General features: G+C 45.9%; 1 long non-coding RNA gene across 1 annotated transcript; it reads left to right on the top strand.

Moving 5' to 3' along the window:
- The first annotated feature begins 4,258 nt into the window (after nucleotides 1–4,258).
- LOC311234154 lies at nucleotides 4,259–7,195 on the top strand. The gene is made up of 2 exons (XR_014620065.1): nucleotides 4,259–4,555; nucleotides 5,563–7,195. It is a non-coding gene; the product is annotated as an uncharacterized lncRNA (long non-coding RNA).
- Nucleotides 7,196–24,920: the final 17,725 nt, after the last annotated feature.

Below are 24,920 nucleotides of genomic sequence, written 5' to 3'. Positions count from 1 at the left end.
GTTACGATGGGGTAGGTAGAATACAGTTTGCAGAAAGGGAAAGGAATGGAGGAGGCAGAGACGAGGATTGAAGCTTGGAGAAGGGAGTTTACTGTAGAATCCAGTGCAGGGACGTGCACAGGACTTTAGAGGGGCAGGTGCTGAAAGGCTGAAAAGGGCACTACACTTGTGTGTATATATTAACCGAGCGTGCGCAAGCACGATTTTTAAGGGCCCTTTTCGGGCTGGGGGCCCCCTTTTTATGCTTTTTGGGGGGTTTTGGTGATCAAATATTGAATATTGAACTATAATAATCAGTGCAGGAGCTTACTTATCCTTGAAAGACACTTTTATCACTGACTTAAAAGGCCCATACATCTCCATAAATGTTCAGGGGGGAGGGAATAAGTGCTTACCCTACAGACCCCAAGAAGTGCTGTATATTCTGTATTGTTTAATATAAATGCATTTTTTATTCCAATCACGATTTGTATTTGAGATTCCCAAATCCCATCGGACTTGACTTCTTCCGTTCTTCGTGTCCCTCAATGAGTGTAATACCAGCATTCAACTGTATGCGCCACAGCGGTTTCTATCATCATCATCATCATCACCACCCACGCTATGCATAAAATATATAGATCCGCGGAGAGGCACGCTGAGGAGGCTGTGCAAACTGCAATGGAATATGGGGCATCTCTCTCTCTTTACCTAATATTTTTATTCTATCCTGACATTTTTCAGTTGGAAGGGCAGTCTATATGCGTAACGGTAAAAAATAAAAATAAAAATAAAAAAGGGCACTTTTTTGATGAGGCTCAAAAAGGCAGGTGCTCAAGCACCCCTTGGCCTCTATGTGTGCACGTGCCTGAAGGCGTGTATGAGGGATTCAGCGGCAGGGGGGGAGAGGCAGTGTCTGATTTTGGCAATGTTGCGGAGGTGAAAGTAGGCGGTTTTGACGACGGAGCGGACATAAGGGGCGGCAACAGTGGCTCAGGGGGCCGACAGTGGCTCAGGAGGTAGAGTGGTCGTCTAGTAATCGGGAGGTTCCCGGTTCGATTCCCGCTCCTCCCGGCAGTGTGTCAAAGTGTCCTTGAGCAAGTCACTTAACCCCTAATTGCTCCCAATGAGCAGGTTGGCACCTTGCATGGTTGCCTCCGCCGTCGGTGTGTGAATGTGTGAGTGAATGGGTGAATGTGGGGGAACAAAATTGTAAAGCGCTTTGGATAAAAGCGCTATATAAATGCAGTCCATTTACCATTTCATTTATAAGCATCTGCAGAAAAGAAAAGTGATTGTGTTTACATTTACATTTACATTTAGTCATTTAGCTGACGCTTTTATCCAAAGCGACTTACAAGTTCTGTACGACAAGCCATCAGGAAGGGCACAACTCTATCAGCTGAGCAACAATGTTCATCAAAGTGTTGAGTGCTACAGTGTAGGTTAGTTTATTAGGACAAGTGCATGACAGTACGGTTAGTTAGGGTTAGATTTTTTTTTTTTTTTTTTTTTTTTTCCTTTTTTTTTTTTTTTTTTTTCCTTTTTTTTATTCAGATAATGGTTGAAGAAGTGTGTCTTTAGTCGACGGCGAAAGATTGGACGTGATTCGGCTGTCCTAACTGGGGTGGGTAGTTCATTCCACCATTGTGGGGCAAGGACTGAGAATAGGCGACTTCTCTTTGATGACCCTCCCGGAGCTTGGATAGGAGTAGGTCTGAGGCGGCCAGAAGATGCAGAGCGTAGGGGTCTTGAGGGTGTGTAGTTAGAGACCATTGACCGGAGGTAGGCGGGAGCGGTTCCCTTTGCCGCACGGTATGCTAGGTCGAGGGCCTTGAAGCGGATTCGTGCAGCAATGGGGAGCCAGTGCAGGTCCCTAAGAAGTGGGGTGACATGGGCCGACTTCGGTAGGTTTGAGATCAGGCGGGCCGCTGCGTTCTGAATGAGTTGAAGAGGCTTAGTGGCAGTGGCCGGGAGGCCAGCGAGCAGTGCATTGCAGTAGTCGAGGCGGGAGATGACTGTTGATTGGACGAGGAGTTGGGTGGCTTCTTTTGTCAGGAAGGGGCGTATCCTTCTGACGTTGCTCAGGAGGAATCGGCAGGTTCTGGTCGTCGCTGCGATGTGAGCAGAGAAGTTCAACTGGTCGTCGAGGACAACACCAAGGTTCTTGGCGGTCGGGGACGCAGTCACAGCTGCATTCTCGACTGTGATTGAAAGGTCGGTTAGGGGGGAGGATTTGGCCGGCAGGTGGAGCAATTCTGTTTTGCTTAGGTTCAGTTTGAGGTGGTTGGACGTCATCCAGGCTGAGATGTCGGACAGACAGGCCGAGATCCGCACAGAGACGTGGATATCTGAGGGAGGGAAGGAGAGGAAGAGTTGAGTATCGTCGGCATAACAATGGTAGGAGAAGCCATGAGACGTGATAATGTTACCCAGTGATTTAGTGTAGAGGGAGAAGAGAAGGGGTCCTAAAACCGAGCCCTGGGGGACACCCGTCCGCAGGGGGCGGGTGGCCGACAGGGTCCCTCTCCATGACACTTGGTAGGAGCGGTCATTGAGGTATGATGACAGCCATGTCAGCGCAGAGCCAGCCACTCCCATTCCTGCGAGGGCCGCAAGGAGGATCTGGTGGTTGACTGTGTCGAAGGCTGCAGATAGATCTAGGAGAATCAGGACAGAGGAGAGGCCTTTCGCTTTTGCTAAGTGAAGTGCCTCTGTGACCGCAATGAGGGCTGTCTCTGTGGAGTGACCAGTCCTGAAGCCTGACTGATTAGGGTCTAGGAGGTCATTCTGTAAGAGATAAGTAGTAAGTTGGTTGGATACAGCACGTTCAAGTGTTTTAGAAAGGAAGGAGAGAAGAGAGACAGGACGGTAGTTGCCTATGACGGTAGGGTTCAGGGTTGGTTTTTTTATGAGCGGCGTGACTCTGGCTTGTTTTAGGGAGGTGGGGACCACCCCCGAGTTGAGTGAGGAGTTGATGGTTGCAGTTAGGAATGGGAGGATGTCTGGTGCTATGGTCTGGAGGAGTGGGGAGGGTAGCTGGTCCAGCTGGCAAGTAGTCGGACGGTTTGACGTTACCAGTGTCAGGGTCTCTGCTTCTGTAATGGGAGAGAAAGATGACAGAGTGAAGGATGAGGTTCTCGATTCAGCATTTGGAATGGGTGGGGGTTGGGAGAAGGAGCTGCGGATGTTCTCCACTTTTTCCTCAAAGAAGATCGCAAAGTCTTCGGCAGAGAAAGATGAGGGAGGGGGGGGTGGGGGGGGAGTGAGGAGGGAGGACATGGTAGCATGCAGTTTGCGAAGATTCTTGGCAGAGGCCTCGATCCTATGGTGGAAGAAAGAAGCTTTGGCATTAGTGATGGTTTTGGAGAATGTTTGAGATTAGGGGAGAATTCGAAGGGACGACTGATCATGAGATGGACTGAGCTCCACCACCAAAAAAAAGGCCTTTCAGGACTACACCAGCGTTTCCAGCATTTCCAGCTGTCGTCACTGAAAGCTCACAGGCATGCGGAGGGATATGAGGATGAGCCGGCCAGCGGTCATGGTGAGTCCTGGTTTGAGCAGCATCATGGGCACAAGGCAGGTTTCGCCTCAGGGTCTCCAGACTTCAGTTCCATTGATGAAATGATGGCGGCTTGAAAGGCGATGGAGGAGGAGAGGTCTCCTGGTCCGTCTTTCTTCTAGACAGGTAAAGGCGATGGGGGCAGGTCTCTAACCCCAAGCGCCGCAGACTCCAGGCTTCCCGAGAGTCTCACAACCCCACAGCCAAGGGAAGGGGCATGACTGTCTCGTCTCCAACATTGGCTCGTATTGAGCTAACGCTTGAATAAGCTGAACAAAACTACAATGGTAAACCTCTTCCTCTAACCTTGCCATCTATCCCCAGCTCTTCCCAAACAGGTTTCTACATTCCAGACCATGTTAGGTAAGACGGGGGGAAACTTTATTTTACGTTGATTGGTTTCCTCATAACAGTGTTGTCCTGTAGAAACATTGTATCTTCATTGTACTGTTTGATTTTTTTTACTTTAATAGACAGATGCAGATGTTATTGTCTTATTTGGCATGACTTAGGGCCAAGCTGAACCATTTAGTGTAAAATGTCAACATAGCCAGTGGAATACTAACCAGTCTCTCTCAATTTCTTAACGTTTGACTTAATGGAGATACAAGGTTTCAGACCATTGGCTGTGAATTCTCCTCCCTCCTCATGTTCACTATAAAACCACACCATGACACAACCTCACAACACAACTACCTGCCTAATCACGCTACTTGTACCGTCGTCATCATGCAGCTCCTGGTTCCAGTGCTTCTGCTGGTGTTTGGATCGATGGCTAAAGCTGAGGTTGTACAATCTTTCAAACAAACTTGTGGACATTTTTTCTTTAGAAATACCCCGCCCACAGTGTTGCAAGGTGTTCAGTACAAGGAAATCTGTCAAACATATGAAAACCAACACTACTATGCTACACTTTACAACACCAACAACAGGATCCCTGTCTACTCTGCCTATCTGTATCAAGGCAACATGAGATGTGAGAGGTCACAAAACTGGTTTATTGAGCCACAGGTGAGTCTACCTTTTAATGTTTTTGCTTTCTATATTTTACAATGACTATGTCTCTTTATTCTTACAGAACTATAACCCAACACATTATGTTGGCAGATTTTCACTGAGCTACAAAGGTTATTTGCTAATTGTGAAAATGCTTTTAGACTTTCAATAATTTTAAATGTGGACTGAATACATCTAAATGGTTTTCATTCTGTCGGGCTGGCAATTGAATACCTTGTAGACTCAAGACATGCTACTTCGCTCAGTGGGCTGTCTAGGGTTAGGAGAAACCACCACCATGGACATCCTCTCCAACCCACAAGGAAACTATATAGGGGAATTGGAGTTGTGCAACACAACAAAAATCTGTTAAAAAGAACACAGCCAAGTGTTGGATCCAGGCCACTCTTCCTGATTGCAGTAGAGTAGAGCAGATTCAGTCAGCCTGTCAAAGGAGAGCTGAATGAGTGGAACGTCCATTCAATTCAATATCCAACATGTAGTGTAGGCTACTTGTTTCTTGGTTTAGTCTAGTTGTTTATCTTGTTCTCTTGCTCTGCTCCAGTTCTTTGTATTGTGTTCCTTGTCCTGTGCCGTTGTTGTAATTATTTTAGTTCCTGTAGTCCTTTGTAGTTTGTTTCCCCCTCCCAAGTGTCTCTTCAGTTTTGACCTTTGCTTCAATAAACACCCTTGGAAACTGTGATATATACACTTGCCAGCGTGATGACGTGAGAACCTTGTATTTAATCCTTGATAGTACAACAGTAGTATATGCCGTTTAGACTGCGCCATACCGGTCTGTTATTCTCCACCTAGTCTACTCTGCCCTGTGTACCTGTCCCTGACCCCAGTACGGTGGCCTGTACTCTGTGTCATATTACCGCACACACATTAACATAACACCACAGTTAGATGATTTGTACAAACAGTTTGACAAGTACTGATACAGTTTATATATACGATTTATATTTTGTCATTTCTACAGTAAATGACGCTGATCTCTAATTCTTTCTGTCTTACAGTTGCATGATCCACATCTAGGAAAAAACATGGCAGTGTACAGTACGGTACATCCAGACATGGGCATCGAGCAGGCTCTGAATGCGGACTATAGAAATTCACAAATGCATAAAGGACATTTGGCCCCAGTTTTTCTCAGTAAGCCTCAGAAATGTGCAGATGCCACTTTCACCCTCACCAATGCTGCTCCACAGAATCCTTCTTTCAACTCGGGACCATGGAGGATGATAGAGAAATGCATGGGAGACGACTTGGATAAAAACTGTATAAATAAGAATGGCAAAGCCTTCGTAGTCACTGGCGTGGTGCCAGGAACAAGACAGATTAACGACAGGGTGAATATTCCCAAGTATTTTTGGGCTGCCTTCTGTTGTGTTGATAAACATGACATAATGCTGTATTCATATGCCTTCTTTGGATTAAATGAAGCAAACGTGAAAGTTACTAAAACTACGGTGGAAGATCTGAACAAATTTCTAACAAACGAGTATGCTGTCACTTTCAAAGTGTTTGATTTCAAAACATCAGACCGGCAATACATCACCCACACTGAGTTTTAATCGCCATGCCTCTTTTTGGGCTAAAACAACTCAGGGAATAAACAGGGATTAGATGGTGTTTGTTCATAAACTAAAACTTTAGGATAGAACACATGGATATAAATTACACCAAATACCATCAAGGCCTAGAAATAGTCATTACCTTGGCGATTTCACAATGGCACGGACGATCAATGGTGGCCAGCGTTATGGACAGTAATTGCTTGACCTAACTTGATGCACTAACAAAACAAACGTTCCAAGCAATGTAAGCATTCTGCCGACGGTCTTTATACAGGCCAAATACAATAGCAATCAATAGGAATGGTGGGTCCGTGTACGTTTTGATAGTTCGTTTTCCGTTATAAATGCGGAGTATCAATTATTGCCTTCCGGCCAACATTTGGAGACCCCTGCAGCTAAAAACAATAGATACAAATTCTCATTTATACCTACCTCCATTCGTGCCATCAATGGAGGAGGCAGGAGAGGGTGGCTTTGAGGTGGGTGGGTGGGGGGATGGTTGTGGTTGCCTGTTTGACTGTTGTCATGATCTGATCCTGTACTGTACATGTCTGTCTGTGTTCTTCTTGTTATGTATGTTTGCTGTGTTTTTTTGGAGCTCCTATTTATCTGCTGTAACATGAATTGCCCAGTTTGGGACATCCCCCTCCCGCGTGTACGCCTAGCGCCTATGCCTTTCTGGACGGCTGCCAACTAGTACGCGTGCTGGAGGGGGGGAGCCTAAGACTGTCGCCCGATCCCGCCCGTCCCTGCCCCCTCCCTCTGGACAATCTTTTCCACCCTCCCTCCCGCCACCTGGCGCGACGACACTTTGTTTGAACCACTTTGTTGTTGTTGCAGCCGACGATCGCATATGGTGTCTCAGGCATTCTGTAGTTGACATGTGTCAACAAATGTACATGTCTGTTTGAATTTATGTTGTGCCGTTGTTACTGTAAAAATGTAATGATTGTGATATGTTGTTGTTAATGAGACGATGTGTGTGTCACTGGAATTTCCCAAAGGGGATTAATAAAGGAATATCTTATCTTATCTTATACTAATAAACTTGACCTTGACCTTGACATTGACATTGACCTTGTCCTTGTCCTTGACCTTGACCTTGACCTTGTCCTTGACCTTGAAGCCAGAATGAAATATAACGGTCTGGAACTGCCTGAAGGACCCCTGGTTGAGAACCACTACTGTAGTAGGCTATGGCCCATGACCACAAGATGGCAGCATTAATTAGTTAGCTCTGCTGCTGTGGCTATACATTAGGGCGGCTATATATCAGTTTTGGGACTCTTGAGGTTCACCGCATGGCAAGAGTTAACTACAGGGCCACAGGGAAGACTAGATTTACTAATCGAGTCCCAGACTAGTACTAACCATAACAATTTATGCCCTAATGATAAGGATAAGCCCTCAATGAAGAAACCCAATCCCATTGCCAAAGGAAAGTCTGACATGCCTATAACTACTTTTACTAAGAAACAACACACTATAGATGTATCACATGGCTCATAATATTGCCAACTTCAACAGACCTGTGCCCCTTTGATGTGAGCTCCAGGTATTGACAATGCCGATGCTACATACCCTACCATATGACCGCTGATGGCCACCAGTCCACCACAACTCAACGTGTAGATAGATAGGCAGCGAGAGCCAGCACATCACCAGGGTTATCTAGGGACTAGGGGGCACCTCCCTTCACTGGTGTTTCATCAAGTTAGGCCCCTGACACCTCGGGAAGGCTCAACAGACCCAGCACCACCCCATCCACGCCTATTAGCCTATTCATTAGACTGTCTCTGATACAACCAAATCACTTTTAACTATGGTCAGAGATCTTTTCCCCCACATACACCAAAATCTGGAATGATATCCCATAATACATTAGAGTAATAACCTCTATTACACACTTCAAACAGGCACATAAACACTACCGAGTGGAAGGACACACCTCCAACTTGCATATACTCTCATCTGTAGTGTTTGTCTAGCTGTCTATTTAAAAGAAAAAAACTAAAAGAAAAATGTGTTTGTTTGTTATTGTTTTGTATTGTAATGTGTTGCCTTTATATGTGGCAGAAGAGGAACCTGCTGTCAGAACAATCAGTCAGGCCAGTTTGAATGTAACCCATTTTAATGTATGTAATGTTACTTTTAATAGTTTCCTGTCTAATAAAGAAATTAAATGAAATAAAAACTGCATAATATTCATTATTTTGCTATTGTATAACATTTTATATATATGAAAAACCGGACAGGAGGACTGAAACATAGACATTATCCTAGACAAGCCAAGAAGCAGCAGAATTATAGGAATGTAGGACCTAGAATGAGTCAGTGAGTAGTTGGTAGAATGTTTCCTGGCCTAAACTGTGTGCAGCTTGTGCTATAATATGTACATTTGCTTAAATATACAGTGATAATTCAACAGTGCTTGTTTGTAAGCCTATAGCCTAAGCATATTGTGCATCATAATAGAACCATGAAAAGATTTGAAAGCATAAACTTGGTCCATAGTCCAAACATAGGCTACTCAGAGAAAACAGAGTTGTATTGTAATACTGATTTAGTGGTGTTCTTGTCCCAAAGTACAGCCCCTGAGAAATATTCTCTAGTTCCTCTCCTGATATGCCTAGTTGGTTCATATGTCCTGAATATGTATCCACTAGATAGTCGCTAGTGAGTGAAAAACATTTGTGTTTTAAGGTGTTATATCTATTTATCTATTTTCTCATGAGAAGTCAAATGTATTTTTTTGTGATCACATTTTTACTTGTTATATTTTTTCCAGCACAAAACACAAACATAGAGTACAACATTTAGATACATAATCAACCATACATTCACATCCCCCCTCCCCACAGGACATGTCCGCCAATCCCTCCAAAATCACAGTTAGCACAACCACCTTTAAAGTGTAAGCTATGTACTTTGTACCAAAACATTCTAAATAATGAGGCTCCATGGACATAAATAATTATTAAATATATTTCAGTAACATACGAGGAAGGTCCTGTCAACCTGTGATATTATCTCATTTTTTTTAATGAATCAATGTAGCCGGGGAATAAAGGGTAGAGAATTCTGAATTTACCCTTTAAGAGGTTAAGTTTGGTAAACATCTCAGTTATTTTAAGTGTACTTAGATTAAATTAGCACATGAAAGCACATAAGTACAAATAATGTATTGCAAGTAGACTCTCAGAAAAGTACATATGGGAATTATATACAAAAAACACTTACATATTTGAGAAAACATACACCCCTTGTGATAGTTCTGAGATCCTACACATATTATGTAGTGGTGGGGGGAAATATCGATACAGTATAGTATTGTGATACTTTGCGTGGCGATACTGTATCGATACAAGGACGCCAAGTATCGATATTGTGAGGTTTTGCCCGCTGCTCACCACCTTTTCTCTGTTTCTTTAAAGCCTACTGTTAGAAATTCCCTTCTCACTCACTCTCTCTAGCCCCCACCCTCTCGTTCTTTACTCTCGTTTACTCTCAGTGGCCACACCTGGACTATTATCAATTACCTCTCGCACCTGTGGTGGCAGGCTAATTAGTTCCCCTGTGGGCTTTAAATACCAGGGCTCTTCCCCTCGTTTCGGCGTGGGGTCGTGTTGTATTCATGCTGAGTCATATTCTCTAACATCTAGACTCTTTCGGGAGATCCTCTGGTCTGCCAATGCTGTAAGATGGATCTCTCCAGCCTTGAGATGTTTGCTCCAGCCTTCGTCTGCTGTCGCCGTAGCCTGTGGAGGAGACTGTTCTGCGCTCCCTGTAACTTCCACGGGAGGCACCCCAGCGCTCCACTGCAGACCCCAGCGCAGCTGTTCGTCCTGACGCACATCTAGACCAACGCGCATCTCCCGGACCCTCGAGCTTGGCACGCTCTCCAGTCACCAGCGCGCAACGCGCATCTTCAAGGGCCTTGGCCACCTGTCGCCGTTTGCCTGGAGGGAGACATTGTACTGCGCTCTCTAATTCTCTACGGGAGGTATTCCAGTGTTCCACTCCAGACCAGCGCGCCAGATGCGCTCAAGCCTTCGCCACCTGCCGCCGTTTGCCTGGAGGGAGACACTGTACTGCGCTCTCTAATCCTCTACGGGAGGTATTCCAGTGTTCCACTTCAGACCTTCGAGCTTGGCACGCTCCTCCGTACCAGCGCACAGACGCGCATCTTCCAGACCTTCGAGCTTGGCACGCTCCTCCGTACCAGCGCACTGACGCGCATCTTCCAGACCTTCGAGCTTGGCACGCTCCTCCGTACCAGCGCACAGACGCGCATCTTCCAGACCTTCGAGCTTGGCACGCTCTCCAGACCTCAGCGCGCAGACGCGCATCTTCCAGACCTTCGTGCTTGGCACACTCCTCCTCGCAGACGCACCCCGAGGCGTCTCTCGGTTCCGACGCGCACACCAAGGTGTGGCGCGCACTCTGTTCCTCGGCTCCGACAGCGGCTACCCGGTGGACGACATCCTCGCCACCGCCACTGTTCCGACGCGCACACCAAGGTGTGGCGCGCACTCTGTTCCTCGGCTCCGACAGCGGCTACCCGGTGGACGACATCCTCGCCACCGCCACTGTTCCGACGCGCACACCAAGGTGTGGCGCGCACTCTGTTCCTCGGCTCCGACAGCGGCTACCCGGTGGACGACATCCTCGCCACCGCCGCTGTTCCAGCACCCTGTTCCTCGGCTCCGACAGCGGCTACCCGGTGGACGACATCCTCGTCACCGCCGCTGTTCCAGCACCCTGTTCCTCGGCTCCGACAGCGGCTACCCGGTGGACGACATCCTCGTCACCGCCGCTGTTCCAGCACCCTGTTCCTCGGCTCCGACAGCGGCTACCCGGTGGACGACATCCTCGCCACCGCCGCTGTTCCAGCACTCTGTTCCTCGGCTCCGACAGCCAGCCACCCGGTGGCGATGCCCTCGCCCCGCTGCTGTCCCCGTACCATTACGCATACGCCTGGGTGAGTTTGATTGTGATGTCACTCACCCAGCGTAGTGCCCTTGCCCCCGTTCCCGCAGCTGTCCCTGTACCTTTACGCATACGCCTGGGTGAGTTTTGATTGTGATGTCACTCACTCAGCGTAATGCCTTTTGCCCCCGTTCCCGCTGCTGTCCCTGTACCATTACGCATACGCCTGGGTGAGTTTTGATTGTGATGTCACTCACTCAGCGTAATGCCTCTTGCCCCCGTTCCCGCTGCTGTCCCTGTACCTTTACGCATACGCCTGGGTGAGTTTTGATTGTGATGTCACTCACTCAGCGTAATGCCCCTTGCCCTCGTCCCGCTGCTGTTCCTGTACCATTACGCATACGCCTGGGTGAGTTTTGATTGTGATGTCACTCACCCAGCGTATTGCCCCCTTTAGTTCTCACTTAGTTTGTTGTTTGGACATTTCATCTCCCACTCTGTTTTGTTCTCTCGTGGATATTATTTTGGACATTTCATCTCCCACTGTGTGTTTATTCACACGAAGATAGTATTTACTTTGTTACTTTGTTATTTGGACTGTTCTGCATCTGCTCTGTTTGTTCCCTTTGAATATTAACCCTCTCCTCTGTTCTGCAGAGCGGCCCAGATGTTTTCCCACCAGTCCCCAGTTCCTCCCTGTCCCCAGCCCGCCTCCGCGGTTCTCTGTCCCCAGTTCCTCCCTGTTCCCCAGGCCGCCTCCGCGGGCCTCAGTCCCCTCTGCCCCTAGTTCTCCCCTTCTAGTTCCACCTAGTTCCTGGTCCCAAGTTCTCCCCTTCTAGTTCCACCTAGTTCCTTATCCCTAGTTCTCCTAGTCTCTAGTTCCTCTGTTCCCTAGGCGTTCCCTTAACCTTCCCTTAGGCGTTCCCTTACCTTCCCATAGTGTTCCCTTTTCCTGCCCGCCTCTTAAAGGCACTTTACCTTCCCCTCTTGTGTTATTCCAGTGTTTTGTGTTTTCTCCCTTAAAGGGACAGTGCCCTTTTTCCCTGTTCTAAATAAATTCTGTTTCTTGGCAAACCATCATACCTGTCTTGTGTTGTGCGATTGGGGTCGGTTACAAACCATAACAGTACGACCCCACCAAGTCTACGACCCCAGCCAGCACAGACTGTGTATGTTGAGTTTGCCTTTTTTTTTCTTGTTCCCTCTAGCTCCCTTGTTAGCCCAGTTTAGCTTCCCTGTTAGTCCTGTTTAGCTCCCTTGTTAGCCTGTTACTCCCCTGTTTAGCTTGTTAGTCTCCCCGGTTAGCTCCCCTGTTTGCTTCCCGTTTTGCCCTGTTTGACCCCCCTGTAGCTAGCCATGCCCTGGCAGCTAACCCAGTCCCTCAGCAGAGCCCCTGTCTGCTAGCTTAGCCCCGGCTGCTAGCACAGCCTCTATGTTTATGCAGCCCTTGCTGCTGGCATAGGCCCTGTAGCTAGCCATGCCCTGGCGGCTAACCCAGTTTCCCTCTGCATGGCCCCGGTCTGCTAGCTTGGCCCCGGCTGTTAGCACAGCCTCTATGTTAATGCAGCCTTGCAGCTGGCATAGGCCCTGTAGCTAGCCAGGCCCAAGCAGCTAACCCGGTCCCTCTGCATGGCCTCCACTTTTTTGTGTAGTTTATCCCACTGCTAGGACTGCCTTTCAGCTAGCAAGGTCAGTTTTTCTCACACAGCTAGGACTGTCCTTCCAGCTAGCTTGTGCTCTCATGCTGGTCCAGCCCTGTCTGCCAGCCTAGCTCCGGCAGCTAGCGCAGCCTCTATGTTGATGTAGCAGTACAGCTAGCATAGGCCCTGTAGCTATCAGTGCCCTGGCAGCTACCCTTTCCCTCTGCTAGCCTGGCTCCGGCAGCTTGCACAGCCTCTATGTTGATGTAGCAGTACAGCTAGCATAGGCCCTGTAGCTATCAGTGCCCTGGCAGCTAACCTTCCCTCTGCTAGCCCTTTCCCGGTGCTTCCATGGTTACCCCTTAGCTACCCTGCTTGCCCCTCAGTTCCTCTAGACCAGTTGCTCTGGACCAGTTCTCTAGACCCAGTTCCTCTAGACCAGTTCCTCTAGACCAGTTCTCTAGACCAGTTCTCTAAACCAGTTCTCTAGACCAGTTCTCTTGCCCAGTTCGCTAGACTAGTTCTCTAGACCCAGTTCCTCTAGACCAGTTGCCCCTCTGCTACCCTAGTTACCCCTCGGCGACCCTGTTTCTTTTGCTAGCCCCACTCTTGTGGTGGCTTCCCCTGCTGGCTTGGCCAGTACCTCTTGTTTTGCCCCCTGCCACCCTGTCTGTATTTGTTTTGGGTCGCCGGGTGGCTCCCGTTGAGGGGGGGGTACTGTGAGGTTTTGCCCGCTGCTCACCACCTTTTCTCTGTTTCTTTAAAGCCTACTGTTAGAAATTCCCTTCTCACTCACTCTCTCTAGCCCCCACCCTCTCGTTCTTTACTCTCGTTTACTCTCAGTGGCCACACCTGGACTATTATCAATTACCTCTCGCACCTGTGGTGGCAGGCTAATTAGTTCCCCTGTGGGCTTTAAATACCAGGGCTCTTCCCCTCGTTTCGGCGTGGGGTCGTGTTGTATTCATGCTGAGTCATATTCTCTAACATCTAGACTCTTTCGGGAGATCCTCTGGTCTGCCAATGCTGTAAGATGGATCTCTCCAGCCTTGAGATGTTTGCTCCAGCCTTCGTCTGCTGTCGCCGTAGCCTGTGGAGGAGACTGTTCTGCGCTCCCTGTAACTTCCACGGGAGGCACCCCAGCGCTCCACTGCAGACCCCAGCGCAGCTGTTCGTCCTGACGCACATCTAGACCAACGCGCATCTCCCGGACCCTCGAGCTTGGCACGCTCTCCAGTCACCAGCGCGCAACGCGCATCTTCAAGGGCCTTGGCCACCTGTCGCCGTTTGCCTGGAGGGAGACATTGTACTGCGCTCTCTAATTCTCTACGGGAGGTATTCCAGTGTTCCACTCCAGACCAGCGCGCCAGATGCGCTCAAGCCTTCGCCACCTGCCGCCGTTTGCCTGGAGGGAGACACTGTACTGCGCTCTCTAATCCTCTACGGGAGGTATTCCAGTGTTCCACTTCAGACCTTCGAGCTTGGCACGCTCCTCCGTACCAGCGCACAGACGCGCATCTTCCAGACCTTCGAGCTTGGCACGCTCCTCCGTACCAGCGCACTGACGCGCATCTTCCAGACCTTCGAGCTTGGCACGCTCCTCCGTACCAGCGCACAGACGCGCATCTTCCAGACCTTCGAGCTTGGCACGCTCTCCAGACCTCAGCGCGCAGACGCGCATCTTCCAGACCTTCGTGCTTGGCACACTCCTCCTCGCAGACGCACCCCGAGGCGTCTCTCGGTTCCGACGCGCACACCAAGGTGTGGCGCGCACTCTGTTCCTCGGCTCCGACAGCGGCTACCCGGTGGACGACATCCTCGCCACCGCCACTGTTCCGACGCGCACACCAAGGTGTGGCGCGCACTCTGTTCCTCGGCTCCGACAGCGGCTACCCGGTGGACGACATCCTCGCCACCGCCGCTGTTCCAGCACCCTGTTCCTCGGCTCCGACAGCGGCTACCCGGTGGACGACATCCTCGTCACCGCCGCTGTTCCAGCACCCTGTTCCTCGGCTCCGACAGCGGCTACCCGGTGGACGACATCCTCGTCACCGCCGCTGTTCCAGCACCCTGTTCCTCGGCTCCGACAGCGGCTACCCGGTGGACGACATCCTCGCCACCGCCGCTGTTCCAGCACCCTGTTCCTCGGCTCCGACAGCGGCTACCCGGTGGACGACATCCTCGTCACCGCCGCTGTTCCAGCACCCTGTTCCTCGGCTCCGACAGCGGCTACCCGGTGGACGACATCCTCGTCACCGCCGCTGTTCCAGCACCCTGTTCCTCGGCTCCGACAGCGGCTACCCGGTGGACGACATCCTCGCCACCGCCGCTGTTCCAGCACTCTGTTCCTCGGCTCCGACAGCCAGCCACCCGGTGGCGATGCCCTCGCCCCGCTGCTGTCCCCGTACCATTACGCATACGCCTGGGTGAGTTTGATTGTGATGTCACTCACCCAGCGTAGTGCCCTTGCCCCCGTTCCCGCAGCTGTCCCTGTACCTTTACGCATACGCCTGGGTGAGTTTTGATTGTGATGTCACTCACTCAGCGTAATGCCTTTTGCCCCCGTTCCCGCTGCTGTCCCTGTACCATTACGCATACGCCTGGGTGAGTTTTGATTGTGATGTCACTCACTCAGCGTAATGCCTCTTGCCCCCGTTCCCGCTGCTGTCCCTGTACCTTTACGCATACGCCTGGGTGAGTTTTGATTGTGATGTCACTCACTCAGCGTAATGCCCCTTGCCCTCGTCCCGCTGCTGTTCCTGTACCATTACGCATACGCCTGGGTGAGTTTTGATTGTGATGTCACTCACCCAGCGTATTGCCCCCTTTAGTTCTCACTTAGTTTGTTGTTTGGACATTTCATCTCCCACTCTGTTTTGTTCTCTCGTGGATATTATTTTGGACATTTCATCTCCCACTGTGTGTTTATTCACACGAAGATAGTATTTACTTTGTTACTTTGTTATTTGGACTGTTCTGCATCTGCTCTGTTTGTTCCCTTTGAATATTAACCCTCTCCTCTGTTCTGCAGAGCGGCCCAGATGTTTTCCCACCAGTCCCCAGTTCCTCCCTGTCCCCAGCCCGCCTCCGCGGTTCTCTGTCCCCAGTTCCTCCCTGTTCCCCAGGCCGCCTCCGCGGGCCTCAGTCCCCTCTGCCCCTAGTTCTCCCCTTCTAGTTCCACCTAGTTCCTGGTCCCAAGTTCTCCCCTTCTAGTTCCACCTAGTTCCTTATCCCTAGTTCTCCTAGTCTCTAGTTCCTCTGTTCCCTAGGCGTTCCCTTAACCTTCCCTTAGGCGTTCCCTTACCTTCCCATAGTGTTCCCTTTTCCTGCCCGCCTCTTAAAGGCACTTTACCTTCCCCTCTTGTGTTATTCCAGTGTTTTGTGTTTTCTCCCTTAAAGGGACAGTGCCCTTTTTCCCTGTTCTAAATAAATTCTGTTTCTTGGCAAACCATCATACCTGTCTTGTGTTGTGCGATTGGGGTCGGTTACAAACCATAACAGATATTTTATTATTTATACATTATTATTTTTTTGTATAAGGAAGTTGCATTGTTCATTTCAATACCTGTAATAGTACAGTAGTCAACACACACACACACACACACACACACACACACACACACACACACACACACACACACACACACACACACACACACACACACACACACACACACACACACACACACACGTGCATTCAGTTAAGTTGGAATATGACTGTAATACAAACAGTATTCAGTTTTTCAGGTACATGCAACACAGATTACAGTGTTGACATCTGTCTGCTTGAGAAAATCCCATTTGCTGCAATAAAATGATTGAAGTGAGATGAACAGACTGAATACTTTATTTTATTAGATAAAACATGTTGACAAAGTTTTAGTTTGCAGTTGAAAAAAGGTAATAAATCGCAATATATCGCAATCCTCAGCATATCGCAATATATTTTGAATCGTAATACTATCGTAACGTGACTTAAGTATCGTAATAAGTATAGTAATAATATCGTATTGTGAGGCCTCTGGTGATTCCCACCCCTAATATTATAGATATTGCTATAGGCTTATTGCTGCCACGCAAAATGAAAAAAAATATGTCGTGACCTCAAAATTGTATTTTGTTACCTCAAAAAGTATTTTGTTCCTTCAAATTAATCAATTTGAGGCATCAAAATAATATTTTGTGGCCTCAAAATAGTATTTAGTTCCCTCATGATTTGAACAAACCTTCACTCACTGGAAATAGTGAAAGAAATAGTAAGATAGTTCCCCTTTAACTCACTACACCTAGCCTTGTTTGATAACTCCAGTGTATGAATGGCGCAAGACTGGTTCAACAGGTAGGGCAGGTAGACTGGATAGAATAAATATTAGGAACTGAGATTGTTTTGACGTCAATCAAGTTTTCAAAAGGTGTTGTTACGTTCGAAGCGGTCCTGCGTATCTAGTATCTTTCCATTCGGTTAATAGCCTCAGGGATTAAAGCAAAAAAAATTCCTGACTGAATTTCAGGCCAAGTCATATTCTTATTTTAACCTCCACTGTATTTTTTTTTAATAGCGTTAGCGTTTTAAGGGAGCCTACTTGTTTCGGTTTCGTCGATAATACAATGTACAGTTACCCCCCCCCCACCCAACCACCTCCAATGTACAGTCTCCCCCCCCCCCCCTCCACCCAACCTACCCAACCTCCTCCAATGTACAGTTTCTTCATCAAATGTATACTATTTTTTAGACTCTTATTGTATCACAAACAATACTGTATTTGTAAATCTGGTATGTCATAAATGTATAGATGTAGCAGTATTGTCTATCTGTATGTCATGTGTGTCATATATGTTATGATGAATTGAAAATGGGGGACCCTGATGTAAACAAGATGAAAGTCTTTCTCTGGTCTGCATCCCCTTAACAATTGTGTGTATTGAGCTGTACTGTATTGTACCCATTCTGCAATCGGTTAATAACAATCAATCAATATTTAACAGATTGCAGAATGGGTACAATACAGTACAGCTTAATACACACAATTGTTAAGGGAATGCAGACCAGAGAAAGACGTTTGTCTTGTTTACATCAGGGTCCCCCATTTTCAATTCATAGTGACATTTATGACATACACAAGATTTATGGCATAGGGACATACATGACATACTACAGGTATATAGTAATGTTACATTTGTGACATATACGATATGCAAATATACAGTACTGTTAACCATAGATCCTAACAGAGATTATACATATGATGGGGAGGAGACTGTACATTACATTTACATTTACATTTACATTTAGTCATTTAGCTGACGCTTTTATCCAAAGCGACTTACAAGTTCTGTACGACAAGACAGCAAGAAGGGTACAACTCTATCAGCTGAGTAACAATGTTTATCAAAGTGTTGCGTGTTACATTGTAGGTTAGTTTATTAGGACAAGTGCATGACAGTAAGGTTAGTCGGGGTTAGATTTTTTTTTTTTTTTTATCATTTCAGATAATGGTTGAAGAAGTGAGTCTTTAGTCAATGGCGAAAGATTTTTCCCATAGATGGATACAGGGGTGGACTGGTACACAAATTCAGCCCGGGACATTCAGACGCACCAGCCCACACACCGGCCCACGCAGGGACGTGCACAGGACTTTAGAGGGGCAGGTGCTCAAAGGCTGAAAAGGGCACTATACCTGTGTGTCTTTTAACCGAGCGTGCGTGGCGCGCGAACCCGATTTTTAAGGGCCCTTTTCGGGCGGGGGGGGCCCCCTTTTTATGCTTTTTGGGGGGTTTTGGTGATCAAATATTTAATATTGAACTATAATAATCAGTGCAGAAGCTCACTTATCCTTGAAAGACACTTTTATCACTGACTTAAAAGGCCCATACATCTCCATAAATGTTCAGGGGGGAGGGAATAAGTGCTTACCCCACAGACCCCAAGAAGTGCTGTATATTCTGTATTGTTTAATATGCCTTTTTTATTCCAATCCCGATTTGTATTTGAGATTCCCAAATCCCATCGGACTTGACTTCTTCGTGTCCCTCAATGAGTGTAATACCAGCATTCAACTGTATGCGCCACAGCGGTTTCTATCATCATCATCATCATCACCACCCACGCTATGCATAAAATATATAGGTCTGTGGAGAGGCACGCTGAGGAGGCCGTGCAAACTGCAATGGAATATGGGGCATCTCTCTCTCTTCACCTAATATTTTGATTCTATCCTGACATTTTTCAGTTGGAAGGGCAGTCTATATGCGTAACGGTAAAAAAAATATATATATATTATTTTTATTTCTTTTTTCAAAAATGGCACTTTTTTTATGAGGCTCAAAAAGGCAGGTGCTCAAGCACCCCTTGGGCTCTATGTGTGCACGTGCCTGGGCCCACGCACCGGCCCACGCACCGGCCCACACACCGGCTGCGAAACCGACCCACACAATGGCCGTTATGAAACACTCGTCCAGTATTAAACAACCAAAGGCTGTGGCTAAGGAGTCAACATCAGGGAGACCAAATCTACACCCCACCCCTAGATGTGCACAGTGCACGCACACACACACACACACACACACACACATATATACCGTTACTTCCTGTCATTGGCATACGTTCTTCTTTTTTTTACTAACATCTTAGTGCCTCATTAGCCTAGGGATTAAGGATACATGCTTGGAATGATGGAATCATCCATGATAAATTAACTTTGACTTGAATGAATGCCCATTCTTTCTCTAGAACAATACAGATTGACAAACGTTTCATTATATTATGTTAGGTTAATAAGTTATAATTAAGATATCAATTGTATAAGATTTATTTAGGATAACTAAAGACAGGACTTTACTAAAGGTTGACACTCACAGTAATTTCTTCCAGAACAAGCTTAAAATAGCAAAGGATATATGGTTGATCATTTGTCTGTCTATATCGTGTCTGTTTCTCTCTCTCTCTCTCTCTCTCTCTCTCTCTCTCTCTCTCTCTCTCTCTCTCTCTCTCTCTCTCTCTCTCTCTCTCTCTCTCTCTCTCTCTCTCTCACACCTTTGTAAAACACTCATGAGACAAAAAAAATGCCTTTGAAAACAATATATAAAGATATATAAGATGGTATATAATATATATACATATTGTTCACACTATGGTGAGGCATGAGACATCGTGTTTACACATTCAAGTGGTTAGGGCTGGGCGATATAACGATAACGATAATTATCGCGATATATTTTAATAATCGATATCGGGGGGGGGGGGGGGGGGGGGTATTGACATTTTGTTGTTAAACCCAGAGACAGTGGACAGACTTGTCTTTCTTGCCTGCAACTTAAAGTAATGGCTTTGCTTGTCCAAATGACAATACTGACCAAATTGAGATTTATTTTTCTCTTGTCCATTTATTTTGTTTGCTTTCTAATGTAAAATACAGTTTGAAACCGTCTGTACACAGTAGGTTATACATTTACATTTACATTTAGTCATTTAGCTGACGCTTTTATCCAAAGCGACTTACAAGTTCTGTGCGACAAGACAGCAAGAAGGGTATAACTCTATCAGCTGAGTAACAATGTTCATCAAAGTGTTGCGTGTTACAGTGTAGGTTAGTTTATTAGGACAAGTGCATGACAGTAAGGTTAGTTAGGGTTAGAGTTTTTTTTTCATTTCAGATAAAGGTTATGTGTGCTAGCAGAGCTAGTCTCCAGTCACGAGTCACGGTGCACATGTGCAGTGGTTTGTCCACCAAAAAAGCACCAAAAGATAGAAAAGAAACTACAGAGCCAGAACTGTTCAACTCCCCTGGTGCCACAGCCAGCAGAGAAGCCTGTTTACTTTCACTTTCAAACCAGCTGCAGCCTGAGAACTGGAGTGTGAGGGGCTGTAACACTAAAGATGGCGGCAACGACAAAGAATTGCTGCAAAATAAACATACATCTGTTGTTTAAATACTTATAACAATATCGATAATTATGGATATCGCGTGATATGATATTGTTATCGATATCGTTATTGCGATATCATTTTTGGCCATATCGCCCCGCCCTACAAGTGGTTATAGTGTAACAGAGTATTTTCTGTTTCCCAAATAATAGATTCTTATCAAACTGGTGAACTACACGCCTGTAGCCCCTAAAGCTGCTAAAATACACATTTTGTTCACTGTTTTGTTTCTAGAAGTAGAGCAGGTTGGAAACCCTAAGTATTACTCTCCCCAAAACCAAGACTTCTCCCCAAGCAGAAACAATTTATGAGTAACGCATACCTACTCCCATTATGGGCGGTAAGTGTGTACACAAAGTTAAAACACAGATATACACATTCTCTCCTCAAGTAGATAATGTTTTTTTTGGGTTATCAATGAATACTTATATATTTTTTTACATGTATTAACTCTAGAATTGCCAGTTATCTACAATAGCAATGATAAAGAAGTGCCAACCACATATTATTATAATAATTCATCCAGTTTTCTTTTTAAGTGTTTTGGTTAATCAGAGTGTTTACCAATCGTATATTATCGTTTTCTTTTGTTCGAAGTGTTATTTTTGATTACATCACTAACAAAATAATAAAAGAAAAAATACTAATTTAATCAGATAAATCACTTTATTCAAATTGAGGATTTAGTTTGAGGGTATATAAAAAAAAAAAATTTATAAAAGAAAATTAGAATTATTCTTTTTTATTTAATCTTTTTTTATTAAGAACGAAGGTTCGAACGTCCGTTCGAAAAACCCTGACGAAGTTTGAATCACTTTATTCAAATTGAGGATTTCGTTTGATGATATATATAGGCCTATATATAAAAAAAAATATATATATATATATATATATATATGTGTTTTTTTTTTTTTTTTTTTTTTACTTTTTTTAATTAAAAACGAAGGTTCGAACGTCCGTTGGAAGAACCCTGATGTTGAACATAATGTAATGTACAGTCTCACATTTGATCATTGCGGGTATCCATACATGTGTGTATATAACCTCTGCGCATGTGCAATAAACTCTCTCCCTGCCCCGCCAAGTTCATGTGTAGACGTGCGTCTTTGTTCCTGCAGTCCAACTCAACAAAAGTATATTAATAACATACCTAATAAGTATGTAGCTAGACATCCGTGTCATAAATATGAACAGTGCAACACCTGACGAAGTTTGAATCCCAAAAACAGGCTTCGGGGACAGCCTTACCAAACATTATTTATATTATTCAAATAGCCTCAAACATGTTCTGTTGTGATGTCACAGTATGATGTCATAATAGGCCATTCTAGAACATTTGTGATGTCACAGTATGATGTCATAATAGAACATTCATTCACATACATTCACATAATAAACATACATTTGTCAACCAAGGTGTCTTGCCTACCGTTTTGCTGTGGAAAGGTGAGTGTCCACAACGGCTAGCTAGCTGTTCTGAATACTGAATGTTAACCCTTTCACTGCCACACGACAGAAGGTTAACCATTGATTGATTGATTGATTGAAAAGTTTATTAACAGATTGCAGAATGGGTACAGTACAGTACAGCTCAATACATACAATTGTTAAGGGGATGCAGACCAGAGAAAGACTTTCGTCTTGTTTACATCAGGGTCCCCCATTTTCAATTCATCATAACATATATGACATACATGACATACAGATAGACAGTACTGCTACATCTATACATTTATGACATATCAGATTTGCAAATACAGTACTGTTTGTGATACAAAAGTGTCCAGAAAAGGAGTGTATATACATTTGGCGTAGAAACTGTACATTGGAGGAGGTTGGTTGGGTGGGGTGGGGTTGGGTGGGTTGGGTGAGGGCTGTACATTGGAGGTGGGGGGGGGGGGGGTTGGGTAGGGGACACACACACATTTTACACTGTACATTGGAATATTGACAAAGCCTTACTTGGTCATTTACTGTACAACTAGGTTAGGACATTTGTAGGGGCCAGTTTCGAATTGCAGTCTCACGTAGGTGTTTTTTGAGAGTGTTTTTGAAAGTGGGTAGAGATTCACATTCCTTTACAGCTTTAGGCAGGGCGTTCCACATTGATGTGGCATAATTGCGAAACGTGTTTAGTCCCTTGTTTGAGCCGAATCTGGGTTTTACATGATTTGTGGAGCTCCCTCTGGTGTTGTGATCGTGGTATTCACTGACCTTTGGGAAGTATTTTGACATGTACATGGGTACCTTGGTCGCGTAGTGTATCTTGTAGACCAGGCCCATTGCAAGTTGCTGTACTCTGTCGTCTACTCTAAGCCATCCTAGGTTGTCAAAGTGGGCAGGGGTGAGGTGGGTTCTAGGAGTCAGGTCAAGTAGTAGTCTGACTAGCTTGTTTTGAGATGTTTGTAATTTGTTTTTTAGTGCCTTTGAGGTGCTTTGGTACCATGAGGTGCAAGCATAGTCGTAGTACCCTTGAATGAGTGCTCCTGCTAGAATCTTCAGGGTATTCTTGTTTACCAGAGAGGAGATCCGGTACAAGAATCGCGTTCGTTGGTTGACTTTTTTTATTACATTGGATGCCATTTTGTCACAGGAAAGATTAGCCTCTAGGATGGAACCCAGGTAGGTAATTTCATCTTTCCTTGTGATAATATTGTCACCCACTGTAACCGAGAAGCCGTCGGTCTTGCTGAGCTCCATCATTAGCTCCGCGGATGCTAATGGTGGATCATCGCCGTCGGTTGTGTGATAGTAAAGGGCTAACCTTCTGTATTGTCACAGTGAAAGGGTTAACCGGCTGTCGTGTGGCAGTGAAAGGGTTAATATTGAATACTGAATGTTAATTCAGGTTGACAGTTGACATCATTTGACACATTGACAGGGGGCTGGAAAGTTGATTTAATAAAAGAAAAAAGACTCCTTTAATCAGATTAATCACTTTATTCAAATTGAGGATTTAGTTTGAGGATATAAAAAAAAAAATAATAATAATAAAAGAAAAAAATTAGAATACATTTTTTTATTTAAATTTTTTTATTAAAAACGAAAGTTCGAAAAACCCTGACGAAGTTTGAATCACTTTATTCAAATTGAGGATTTAGTTTGAGGATATATATATAAAAAAAAAAAAGTATTTATACATATATATATATATATATATTTTTTTTTTTCTTTTTTTTTCTTTTAATTAAAAACGAAGGTTCGAACGTCCATTCGAAGAACCCTGACAAGGTTTGAATCCCAAGAACAGGCTTCGGGGACAGCCTTACCATACATATTATTTATATTATTCAAATGGAACTCAAACATGTTCCGTTGTGATGTCACAGTATGATGTCATAATAGAACATTCTAGAACATTTGTGATGTCACAGTATGATGTCATAATAGAACATTCTAGAACATTAAATGTTCTAGAATTGTTGAATATATATAGAACACAAATTTTGTGTTCTATATATATATTCAACAATTCTCTTGGTAGTGAGGGGCAGGTGGAGGTGGCTAGGAAGATGCAGGGCATTGGGGGGGTGGGTATAAGTAAGGTGGCGAGGGTAGGGGAGAAGAGGGGGGGGGATGTAAGGGGGTGATAGCTGGGGTACCGGTCGAGGTTACAGTAGAGCAGCTGGTGGGAGAGCTAATGGAGAACGGGCGTAATGGCATAGTTAAGAGTGCAGAAAGGATGAAGAGGGGAGCAGAGAGGGCAGTGACGGGGACGGTAGTGATTACATTTGAGGGGGTTATTCCTAGGGAGGTGTTTGTAGGGCGTAGGATGTATAGGGTTAGGGAATTTGTTCATGATCCTCTTAGGTGCTATAGGTGCCAGGAGTTTGGCCATATAGCTACCACGTGTAGGAAGGGGCTGAGGTGCGCTAGGTGTGGCGGGGAACATGAATATGGGAAGTGTGGAGAGGGAGTGAAGCCGAAGTGCTGTAGTTGTGGTGGGGAGCATAGTGTAGCGTTTAGGGGGTGCGAGGTGATGATGAAGGAGGTCGCGGATCGGAGAGAGAGAAGGGAGGGTAAGTTGACGTATGCTGGGGCGGTTAGCAGGGCAGGACAGGGTAGCCAAGAAAGGGTGCAGGGGGTTGAAGGAGGGCATTTGGCAGTGAGGGTAGAGCAGGTAGAGAGGGGAAGGGAGGAGAAATTAGGTATTGTGGCCTTCGTGGCAGGGGTAGTTACTGGTATGGCAGAGGCTAAGGGTAAAACAGCGATGGTGAAGATGATTGTTAGGATAGCGGTTCAACATCTGGGATTGGAAGGTCTGGACTGGGAGGTGGTGTATAGCGAATTGGCTGAGGGGGCTG

This window comes from Notolepis coatsorum, assembly GCF_963971535.1.
Source record: "Notolepis coatsorum genome assembly, chromosome: 9".
Taxonomy (NCBI): domain Eukaryota; kingdom Metazoa; phylum Chordata; class Actinopteri; order Aulopiformes; family Paralepididae; genus Notolepis; species Notolepis coatsorum.
Note: the sequence above shows the minus strand (reverse complement) of the source record. Positions and strands in the feature narration are given on the sequence as shown.